Source organism: Quercus lobata, chromosome 3 (assembly GCF_001633185.2).
Source record: "Quercus lobata isolate SW786 chromosome 3, ValleyOak3.0 Primary Assembly, whole genome shotgun sequence".
NCBI classification, from domain to species: domain Eukaryota; kingdom Viridiplantae; phylum Streptophyta; class Magnoliopsida; order Fagales; family Fagaceae; genus Quercus; species Quercus lobata.
In genome coordinates, this window is record NC_044906.1 from 68155059 (window position 1) to 68166584 (window position 11526).

Below are 11526 nucleotides of genomic sequence, written 5' to 3' on the forward strand. Positions count from 1 at the left end.
GAAAAAACATTGCAAAACTCAAAAGTAGAAAATTTTCACACAACCTTGAAACCCCTTCTCTCTAGAACACATTAAATATTTTTCGTGACTTGTTTGGTGACATACACAGCATTGGTGAATTTGTAGAATTGATGAGAGAGACACATACATAGATTCAGCCGGAGGGGAAGATAGAGAGAGGACTAAATTGACATAATTAATAGTTGATTTTTTTTTTAATCAAAAGTAGATGAAATTAGCATAATCTAAAAAATTATAAATGACTTATCTTCAAAATAATGATTTTGATTTGCCAAGAGCCATGTAGCTCAACTGGCACAACACTTAGCGTATTGAAAACTTTTTGACAGGCATTAAAAGAAATCAACCGGAGAACAATCCAAATGCAAACCAAAACCCTGTAAGAATCTGTCCCCTTTCTAGGGCCATAATAAGGCAATGTCATACTGAAATTCATTTTCAAGAAAACATGAAGACCCTGCCAATCTCAAATAACAGACATTCGCACTAGCTTATCGTAAAGAATGCGGTCATCCCTGCTGTTGTTGCTCTCTAACAATGCACTTTGCACAAGTTCCTGATGCATGAGATACATTAGCTACCAAACAATCAACACAAAAATATCAAGCAAGGAATAAAAAATAAAAAATACAGAACCAAAAAATAATCAAATATGGAACAGTAATTGAATAACAGATTTTTTCACCTTCGCATCCCTGTGTGAGAGGAACTTCCCCAAGTTGTGGATGATCAACCTCATATCTTCAACCTGAAAGACAACAGTTACTCCTTACCACACTAATCATCATGATATCATGCATATGAGAGAGAGAGAGTATGCATAGATGATCAACCTCATATCTTCACCTCATCAACATGATCAACAGTTTTATCCTCCTCCTTGACCTTGGTTTTGTCTTCATCTGGTTGAGCTGTGTTCAACGTTTCAGACTTGATATCTTGCTCTTTCACAGGGAGATCACTAGTCTTTGCTCGCTTCACTGGTGATTTTTTATCCCTTTCCTTTTCTTGAATTTCATCCCGTTGCCTCTTATGTTTTTGTCACAAATTCTAGACGTAGTTTCTGCGCTCTCGCCCAAAAAATAAGCATGTAAATGAGGATGCCTCAAGAAAGGAAGCAAGTATTATGCATATTGACATAGTCCACAGCAAACCTGTAGAAATGTTAAAATACGACTACCCATCTGATATTGAAGCATTTCATACAACGATTCAGCAAATAATGACAACTACAAGAAACATGATCTTGCTAGTTATACAAGCTCACAGAGAGAGAGAGACAGCATATAAGAGAAGTGGATGAAGCAGAACAAATCTCAAATTTTGATTCTTGCATGTCCTTATCAGTATAATCCAGGAGTGAATCCGGTGAAAGTGAAAATGAACGAAGCTGTAATGGAAGATTCATAGTTAGACAAGGAGTACAAACAAGTTACATTAGATGGGGTGAAATAAATTTGATTAACATGTAGTATATAATGCTGTGTAGGATGGCAAAAACCTACTTTGGATTCCTTGCTCCATTTGGTTTGTAAAATAAATCCAGGGTGCCGAGGAGGTTCTTCAGGCTCTCTTTTCTTTCAAATCTTTATTTGATTTGCTTCTAGAGTCATCTTTTCCATCATTGTCTTTTCTCACTTTCTCATCTTTAGATTTATCCCCATCTTTTAATTTTCCCTTCTTGCCATCATTTTGAGGAACTTTCTTCTTGTCAGCATCAGTCTCCACTTTAGACACCACGCCACTTTTCTCACCACTTTTTCTTTCATCGTCCCTATCATCCTTGTCAGCCTTTATCTCTGTTTTGCTTGAATTGCCATCTCCTTGCTTCTTAGTGGCAACAGTTTTGGAGACAGTCTTGGGAACTGTTTTCTTTTCAGATCTTTTGACCTCACTGACCAGATTTTCAGCATCTGCTGCTTGCCTCTGTGTGTTTTTGGTTTCATGCACTGCCTGAACTACCTTTATTTCATCCCCATCAGCGTCTTCTTAGTTCCAGAAAACCCATCACTGGATTCCAAACCAGAGACCTTTTTTTGGCTATCCTCTTAATTATTTTTTTCTCCACAGTTGTTTTTACACTGGTACCTTCCACAACTGCAGCACTGCTTGGATCTGAATTATCCTTTGGTTTATCTTCAGTACCTTCATTCTGAACAATTTTTCCTGCTTGAACCTTTTTACCACCTTTTTTCTTACAAATGTTTTAGTGGAGCAACTGATTTATCCTGTTGATCAGGTATCTCTGAGTTTACATTCTTCAGTCCATTATCCTTCTCATCCAATCACCCTTTTCTTCAGCTGTAGTAATTCCTTTCAGACCATTTCCATTTTTCTCCCTTTTGTTAGAATCTTCTGCTTGTCCAGAGGATGTGGACTCTTTTCTTTTTTTCCCGATTTGTCTAGTCTTTTGACATCTTTTTAGGAATCCTTTTCCTTATCTAAATTACAAGCCCCCCAAAAAATGAAATCAATTTGATTACTGATGACTAACATAAGAAGAAAAGAGTTATCAAATAAAATGAGACCATGCACAACAATTTACCTTTCAGCCCATCTTTCTTCTCATTAGACCTCTGACAACAATACAGCATTATATAAGTAAGAAGAAAGCAACAAATCCAAAAGACCTAGGCAAGAATAGACATGATTGCCAAACATTGAGCACCAATGTTGCTCTAAATAGAGCCAGAATGTTAAATAATAGATATCTCCATGCAATTGGCATTAAGACTTTAATGGGGTGAATTCAGCAACATTGTGTCCAGAATCTAAATATGTTTTGACCAACCCACTTTTCAATTACATGCCCCTATCACGAGAGCCAGATATCAAGTTCTTTTCAGGTTGATTTCTACAAATACAGCTCCACACTCAAATTTCCTATTCAAAAATGTGTTTATTGGAATTGACTACAAGCATAGCACTCAAAATGCATGAGTAACAATGTTTTCAACGACTGAATTTGATCTGCACTCAATCTCAGAACAGATCCGTCCATGTATCTACATATGTGCATGACTGCATGCACATATTTTGTGTTTGTCTCAGCCAGTGTATAAATTAGATGTCTTTTGGCAACGAACCTGAGCATAAGTAAAACCAATAAAAAAAAGTTTCAAACAATATAACTACAAACCTCTTTTTTCACAGAAAGTTGGCGCTCCCTCTCTGCAACAGCCTTCTTGTGAGCAAGCCATTGCTCATTGGTCTCTCCATGCATCCAAAGAAGGGAGACATTCAGAAAAATCTGGAACAAATAGTACAGTGACCTCCTAATGGCTAAAAAGTCCATCCTTGCCAAGTCTGTCATAGTGTATCTGCAAACACCTAGTAGAATTAAAAATTAAATTTCTGGATCCAGTAAACACACGCACGTAGCCAAAAACAAAATCTCTAAATACAACCCAGAAACATCAAAAGAATTCAAAAACGCTACATATTGCACTGTATCATCTGCATCACAACCAAAGAAAAACACTTTTTTTCTTTTTTTTTTGGTCAACAAAGATGATACCTAAAGAGTAATAAACAAGGAGCCTGAACCTGTATGGTAAATTATTACATATTGAAGTAGCCAAGACTCCAAAAAGATGGGGATAAGCTACCAATGAATCACCTCTTCCAGACCCCATAAAAGTGGAAACTTTGTAAAGTGGGTACAAATATTTTTATGGAAGTAGCCAAGAATATAGATGTAAAAATGTAATGTTTGGGGAAATATCTCTGTCGTTACTTGTTAGTGGAAATATACATAGGCTAATTTAATGATTTAGTGTAAATTTTGACAACTAAATCATCTTCTAATTCATAAAACTAAGATCTCAGTAAGAAAAAAAATCAAACATAAAGCAGAAGCCTTGAAGAAATTCATATCAATGTCAGCCACCTTAGATAACCCAAAAGGCCTATTGAAATAAGCTATGAGTATGTTCACCGTTGTAACAAAAATTCATAGTAACTGATGAGGTCCAAAGAAATGTAACAATCATCAAAAGAAAGTTCTACCTTAAGAAAACAATTCCAATGACAGCAGTTCTGCAAATCAAGTTGAGTAACATCTTTTGCATATCCACAAAGTAAAAATAACATCAGGTCATTTGAAGAACATAATTTCTAGATATCCTCTACAACAAATTTCCGACAGCACAACCCTATGGACTGTTTGAATTAAAGAGGTATCATCAACTGATGGGTCAACACCATCAGCAGGATTCCATTGACCACCAAGTGTCATGAAAGACTGGTCCTTTTTAAGCAAGGCAAACCGGAGATATTGCAAATGTGGGGCATGCAATCATCAGAACTTTTTTCAGATGACAACTCATCCAGAGCATTCTTGCTAAGTCCGCTCATCAAAATCAACTGAACCAAGAAGACAAAGAAACCATAATTAATCATAACAAACTTTAATACAATTCATCATCCAACAGCAGCTTTAAAATAATCAAATGGAGACAAAGCACATAATAATGGATCCATCATGATAAAACATATAATAAGTGGACCCTCATCCCTCTTCCTATGGGCTCTCCCACACTTTTGGGGATCCTGAACATGTAAAACTTAACTGTGCATTCCACTGATAGAATTTCAGCAAAACAAACGCTTAAATGGACCCACAAAACCATGCACTCTAGTTAAAATTAGTAAATCTAATAAATACATTTTGATTAAGAAAGATCAAATTTTTTATCAATCCCGAACGGGGGATGAGGCACGAGAGCTTTGAATGTTTTACTTCACCCCAAATTATTTCTTCTTTTCTAGTTCATGAAGCATGATACCCAAAACTGTACCACCCCATGGGGCTAACCTTGCCCCAATCTATTATAAGTCATGCAAAATCTTTGCTAAAGGGGGAGAATTCATGACAACCTATCTTGTAAGAGACCTCATGATAATTTTTTTTTCCTTGAGATAAATTTCTTGTGTAGCAAACCATGCTTTAACATTTTCATCATAAAGCAGCAAACACACGGTTCTCATATGATTTAAGAGCGCAATTAGTTAATCACCAGCAAGTAGCAATAAATCCACAATGCCCAAGAATATGAAAAACAACCAATTTATGGGCTTACAACTTCCTGCTTTAACATTTTCATCATAAAGCAGCAAACACACGGTTCTCATATGATTTAAGAGCGCAATTAGTTAATCACCAGCAAGTAGCAATAAATCCACAATGCCCAAGAATATGAAAAACAACCAATTTATGGGCTTACAACTACGATATAATTATTACTAGAATAACTTAAAATATCAAGTACTCAGGTCTAAGCTTCTGTGGCCAGTTATTACTGATTCCAAAGCTGGCAGAGTCTTAACAGCATTGATGGAATAAATTGTCCACTGCACAGTGCAGGTCTTTAATTGAAACAAGTATAGTTTTATAATGCATTGTCTTTCATTGAAACAAATATAGTTTTATAATTTTAAAAATGATTTACCTTTGCCTTCCACATTATATTTCCATGTTCTTGTTTCATAGGTGCTTCAGCTCAGTTGCCTTCTCTTCTTCAACAAAATCATGCTCAAAACTACCCCACTCAACAATGTATATTAAAGGATATGGCTACCATTGCCTTTGTCGGGAGGGACAATATTCCCCTATTTGCTGGAGCGTACTGGGGATATAAGTTCAATAGAAATCAAAACACTCAATTGGAGGGAGAGTTCTTAAGGCTTTGGACAACTTATTTAACTCAGAAAAAATCCATGACCGATTTGCGTGTAGAGATTGACCTGGGCAGGCTCCCAAATTTACTTAAAGTTTGGAAAAAGAAAAAAAGATGTAGCTGCAAATCTAAGTTGGAGCTTTTTAAGTGACTTTAAAGCAACAGTTGTAAGACCAAATAAGATTTCTTTTGGTTCTGTCCAAGGTTCGGTGAATCTGGTGGCCCACCACTTGTCACAAATTGGATGTTTCTACCAATTTCTTGACAAGAGAGGTGATCAGAATGTAAAAGTTTGGGTGTTTAGGAAGGATTTGAAGAGCGTAGCTCCCTACAAGATCAAAGTTTTGAAGTACCTCACAAGTTATGTGGAAGTGAATATTGTTGAGCACACTGCTCCAAGAGAACTGAAAGTGATTTTAGCTCTAGACCTTTGCAAGCGGCATTTGAATCCAGTCTATTTAATTGAGAAGAAAGTCCTTGAGAAAGTTATGAAAATACCTAAACAATTATGTGGAAGTGGATAATTGTTTAGATATTTTCATAACATCCTCAGAGACTTTCTTCTCAATTAAATAGACTGGATTCAAATGCCGCTTGCAAAGGTCTAGAGCTAAAATCACTTTCAGTTCTCTTGGAGCAGTGTGCTCAACAATATTCACTTCCACATAACTTGTGAGGTACTTCAAAACTTTGATCTTGTAGGGAGCTACGCTCTTCAAATCCTTCCTAAACACCCAAACTTTTACATTCTGATCACCTCTCTTGTCAAGAAATTGGTAGAAACATCCAATTTGTGACAAGTGGTGGGCCACCAGATTCACCGAACCTTGGACAGGTCCAAAAGAAATCTTGTTTGGTCTTACAACTGTTGCTTTAAAGTCATTTAAAAAGCTCCAACTTAGATTTGCAGCTACATCTTTTTTTCTTTTTCCAGACTTCAGTAAATTTGGGAGCCCGTCCAGGTCAGTCTCTACACGTAAATCGGTCATGGATTTTTTCTGAGTTAAATAAGTTGTCCAAAGCCTTAAGGACTCTCCCTCCAATTGAGTGTTTTGATTTCTCTTGAACTTATATCCTGGTACACTCCAGCAAATAGGGGAATACAACGCTTGTCCCTCCCAACAAAGGCAGTGGCAGCCATATCCTTTGGGTGAGACTTCATTGCTGCATCACAGGAGACTGTAATTCTATTATCGGCAGAGGGACTCTATACCCTTGGATGCAAATTGCATTCACCTAACAACGTAAATAATCCTAAAATTAAAAAAAAATAACAAAAATTGGAAACTAGGGTATTAGAAAATTTTTTTAAAAAAAAAAAAAAAGATTATAATCATACATCTGCCTTTAATCACATCAAACTTTCCAAATTTAAATACCAACCCTTCTTTGAATCAAAATCAAGAATTGACAAAAAGGGCAATGGCCATTGCAACCACATCATTGGCCTACAACAAGATATATTTAAGAAAATTAAGCATACTAAACACTAAATAAGTTGTAATATTTTTACTAAATACTACAAGATAAATGAAAGACTTACGGAATGATGCTATAGAGAGCCATTAGTTCTAGAAAAGTACTACTTCATGCATTCAGAAAAGAAAAGAAAAGTACTACTTCACGCATGTCATGGACAGATGGACTTCACCATCTTAGGTGTCCTTTTGTAGTCTTTTCCTATTCCTTTTCTTGTGTGATAGTGTTAGTCATTTACTAATTACCAAGGGCATGTTTGGTTTTTGATTCCAAACAATAGTGTTCAATGTTTAAACACTAAAAACTGTGGTTCTAAAAAAAAATAACATGTTTGGTAAGGGTATTTTTTAGGAGTGTTTGAGTTAAGTTGCTCATTTTAAGGTGTTTAAACACTGAATTTGGAAATTTCTTTTCAGTTTTCAGATTTCAAACAACATTGCTCAATGACACGTTTGTAAATATTTTGAAAAATATGGGACCCACTTGATTAGACAACACATAAAGTTTCCTTCTTCAATTCCAACTAAGGGGCCCACTTGTCAACTTTTTTAAAAAAAAATATACACATGTCAAACACACAATTATATTTTTTCACACACTAAAACATGTTATTTGAAACATGGGACCAAACACATTTTTTGCTTTATGAATACTGTAAACACGTGTTTTCACAATACTTTTTAAACCACAGTTTTCATATCATTTTAAACAAAGATATTAGAAATCTTCAACCAAACAGGCCCTAAGTATCCTTTCGCTAATTATCTAAATACACTATAACTTCACATCCAATTCTCTAGTTCTTTAATTTAATTTAATTTCTCCTCTCTGCCTAAACTTCACAGTTCAGTTCTATTATTCCAAAAAAAATAAAAAAAATTCAGTTCTATTCAAACTAAGATTCTCATTTGTGGTTGTCACTCAATGAGTCAATGTCTATCTTCTGCAGTCTACAGCCTAAAACTCTTAGGCTCTCTTGGAAAGACCGAAGCTTCTTTGAGAAGCCTCAATCTCTCTCTTTTATCATAAGTTTCTTCCTTATGATAAAAAAAGGTTCAATGTATTCATTGCCTTAAAAGACTTGCCTACAGTAATAATGGTGCAACAACACAATACCATAGGCACTTGAAAGGTTGTCTAAGTTGTAAACTAGCTTATAAGAAGCAAAATGATATAAAAAGGAAATTACAAAATCTACAATTGATATGAAAATGACCACATTTTATTCCATAAAATTAAAATGAATGTTATATAACGTGAAAAAAGTAATGTAAAAGGCATTAAAGCCATTGAATATGATACAAACTGTATCATACTTAATGCCTCTAGTTGACAAGATACCTTGACTGGTAATGCATCATACATTAATTTTTCATATAAATTTGACTATTTTAGTTGGAACCAAACTTTAGTGTTGATAGTTTGGGCTTGTCTCTCTATCTATCATAAGCCCTTTTTCAGTCTCAAAAGATGATATGCCTTTTTAACTTGGTACTCAACGCCATGAGAGAAGGGCTAGATGAATTTGTGTTTAGCCTCATTGTTTCTTGAGATTGGTACATGAGTACATCATGTTCATTTCCATAAATTTTTTTACTAATCTCGAAGGTACATACTAATTTGATGGGGTTTAATAAGGTCTGATACCTTCTTACCCTATTGCAGCAGCGATGTATTAGCATCATGTCTAATGGGAAACATTTTTTTTTTTTTTTTGAGAAAGTTGTCTAATGGGAAACTAATCAGACTAGATGTTAGATATGGATATCCCTTCCATTTTCAACTCTCCATCTTCCTTTCATTAATGTTTTTCTAGGTCCAGGAGTTTTGGTGTTTTTAGGTTGAGAAATAAGAAAAAGGAAAATATCTCCTCGTCTTGTAAGGTACAGAGTTTGGATTCTCTCATACTTGCATTTCACCCATTTCTTTTTCCATCATATGAGTCTGAGAACAAATCCTGAAAATTAATATTGGCTTCCTAGGATCGCCATGTATACTCTAATTCGATTATGCCAATCAACTCGAGACAAAAGCCTCATTGTATAACAAGAGTATTTGTCCAATACACTTGTTTATAGGACCCCAAGGGCATTTTAAAAGATGGTCTTGCCGGATGGAACCAAAGTAAAAGCAGGAGGCATTGTAATTTATGTTCCCTACTCAATGGGCAGAATGGAATGCAACTGGGGCCCTGATGCAGCTTCATTCAAACCTGAGAGGTGGCTCAAAGATGGATTCTTCCAAAATGCATCTCCATTCAAGTTCATTGCATTTCAGCCTTTGTGGGTATAGGTTTGTTGGATTTAGAGATCAGGGTTCCAAAAAGGGGATTTTGATTTGGATTTTAGGGGTTTGGAAAAATTGGATTTTTGGTTTTGAGTTTGTTCCAATACAGCTGAGTGTGTTTGTTTCACTGCTTGGTCATGTGGGTTTGGGTGTGAACAAGAATCTGTGTGCATGTGTGTCTTGTGTTCATGTGAATGCTTGAGCTACTATAAAGTATAAACATGTGAGTATCAATGATAAGCATAGATAAGTAAATAATCTAGGAAGGTGAGAAATAGATGCTACCTGTTCTTTGGTTTTATGCTTGATCTTCTTCCCACTGCTCTCTGTTATTGCTTTCTCCTCATTGCTTTGCTTTTTGTGGAGGTTGTCTTCTTCTTCTTCCACCCTCTGTTTGGCATCCTTGTTGGTGGTTGTTGAGTAAATGGCAAAAAGGAGGGACCTTTGCTAGGTTTTATTTTTGGGCTTGATGGTAGAGAGTAGAAAGGAGGAAGCTTTCAATGTTTTGGTTATGTTTTTTGGGTTTTGGAGGATGAGGAGCTGGCTGTGTTTTTAGTCTCAGGTTGATGTAAAAAGTACCGATTTTTCTTGTGTTTTTTGGTTTTTGTATTGGAGGCTGAGAAGATGGTATTGTCTGTTTTGTGTTGGTGGAAATGAGAAAAAGGATAGGTATTTTTCCCAGGCTTTTGGGGGGTTTTGCTTGTCCTTTTTTGGATGATGGAGTGGTAGAAGAGGAAGAAGAGCCCGTCGGTGGCGCCATCCACTCACTTGGAAATTAGGAGGAGAGATTAAAGAGAGTGAGAGAACTTTTCCACAGGATGAACACAAAGAAATTTGCACATCTAAATACTTTTACACACAAGAGTGGGAGAGTTAGGAGAGAGAGAGAGTTACCGAGAAATGAAGATACAAAAGAGACCCTGTGGACATGACCCCTCCATCCAAGCAAACTGGCCATAATAAACTAAGCCTTGAATTATTGAGTTTGTAACAACTAAACGAGTCTTGAATTATTTAGTCCGGGTCCTACCTACTCCAATAAATATGCCTGACTAAAGCAAACCTCAAACTCAGAAAAAGAGCGAAATTTTGAGCATCTTCAACCCGTGACTCTGCAAACTCAGAAAAAAAATAAACTATGTTCTGGAGGCAAACCAATAGCATTCACTCTAAATTCTGCGAGAATGATTTTTTTTCCTACCTACTCTGCGAGACAAACCAATAGCATTCACTCTAATTTTTTTTTCCTATCTACTGTAGCTTTGCTATCTGCTAGGATGGTACTTCAGTGTCAGAGATGCTTTATCCTTTCTATTTACTGTTCACCCGCTGATGACTGAACTGCCCAAGTGCACTGCCCAACTTGGAGGGTATAAAGTGCATTTTAACCTTGTAATTATGTTTGTAAATGCATATTTCTTAATTAGGTATATGGACAAGATAGACCTGACTCAAAATAAATTGATTTGGCAGATGAAAGGTATTGACTAGTTATTTAAGTAGATAAGAGCAATAGCATGGTCCGTACAAAAGAGCGTGTGCTCTCTAGAGAGGAGGATGCCGAACTTGAACGAAGCAACAAGAAAGTAAAGGACGTCCGTCATGCAGGTTTCCCATCTAGTCATGGGGGTGGCGGCCATTTTAATGGGCAACCCAGTGTTTCACGTCCCTCTGAGACGCAAACTTTCAAAGATAAGCTCCTCGGGGAGATTCCAGGAGCGTATAACCAAGCTTTTTCCTTTGATGAACAAATGGACTCTGCCATTGAGTCAGACGATGAGATTGAAGAGCTCAGAGAAGGTTTTGCTGCTGTTAAGCTATCAAAGGAGGTCAAACATCGCATTCGAACGGTTTGGGCGAAATCACTCATTGTGAAGGTCTATGGTCGCTCAGTGGGATTCAACTTCATTCAGTCTAAACTTAATGCACTCTGGAAACCCACGGGGAGGATGGATGTGATTGATTTGGGGAAGGAGTTTTTCTTAACTTGCTTCAGCTGTAAGGAAGACCATGAAATGGTTCTTAGAAAAGGTTTGTGGTTCGTGGGAGATCATTTTCTCTC

General features: G+C 36.4%; 1 long non-coding RNA gene across 14 annotated transcripts; it reads right to left on the bottom strand.

Moving 5' to 3' along the window:
• Positions 1 to 244: 244 nt before the first annotated feature.
• LOC115978695 lies at positions 245 to 10731 on the bottom strand. Of its 14 annotated transcripts, none has more exons than XR_004088819.1 (9): positions 10359 to 10731; positions 9750 to 10231; positions 5472 to 6935; positions 4030 to 4386; positions 3161 to 3351; positions 1527 to 2597; positions 855 to 1411; positions 707 to 769; positions 245 to 577 (listed from the first exon to the last, which is right to left on the bottom strand). It is a non-coding gene; the product is annotated as an uncharacterized LOC115978695 (long non-coding RNA). The 14 variants fall into 14 exon arrangements; XR_004088824.1 differs by lacking the exon at positions 10359 to 10731 and having other exon boundaries at positions 1527 to 2462; positions 2567 to 2597; positions 9750 to 10326; XR_004088827.1 differs by lacking the exon at positions 10359 to 10731 and having other exon boundaries at positions 855 to 1084; positions 1176 to 1411; positions 9750 to 10326.
• Positions 10732 to 11526: the final 795 nt, after the last annotated feature.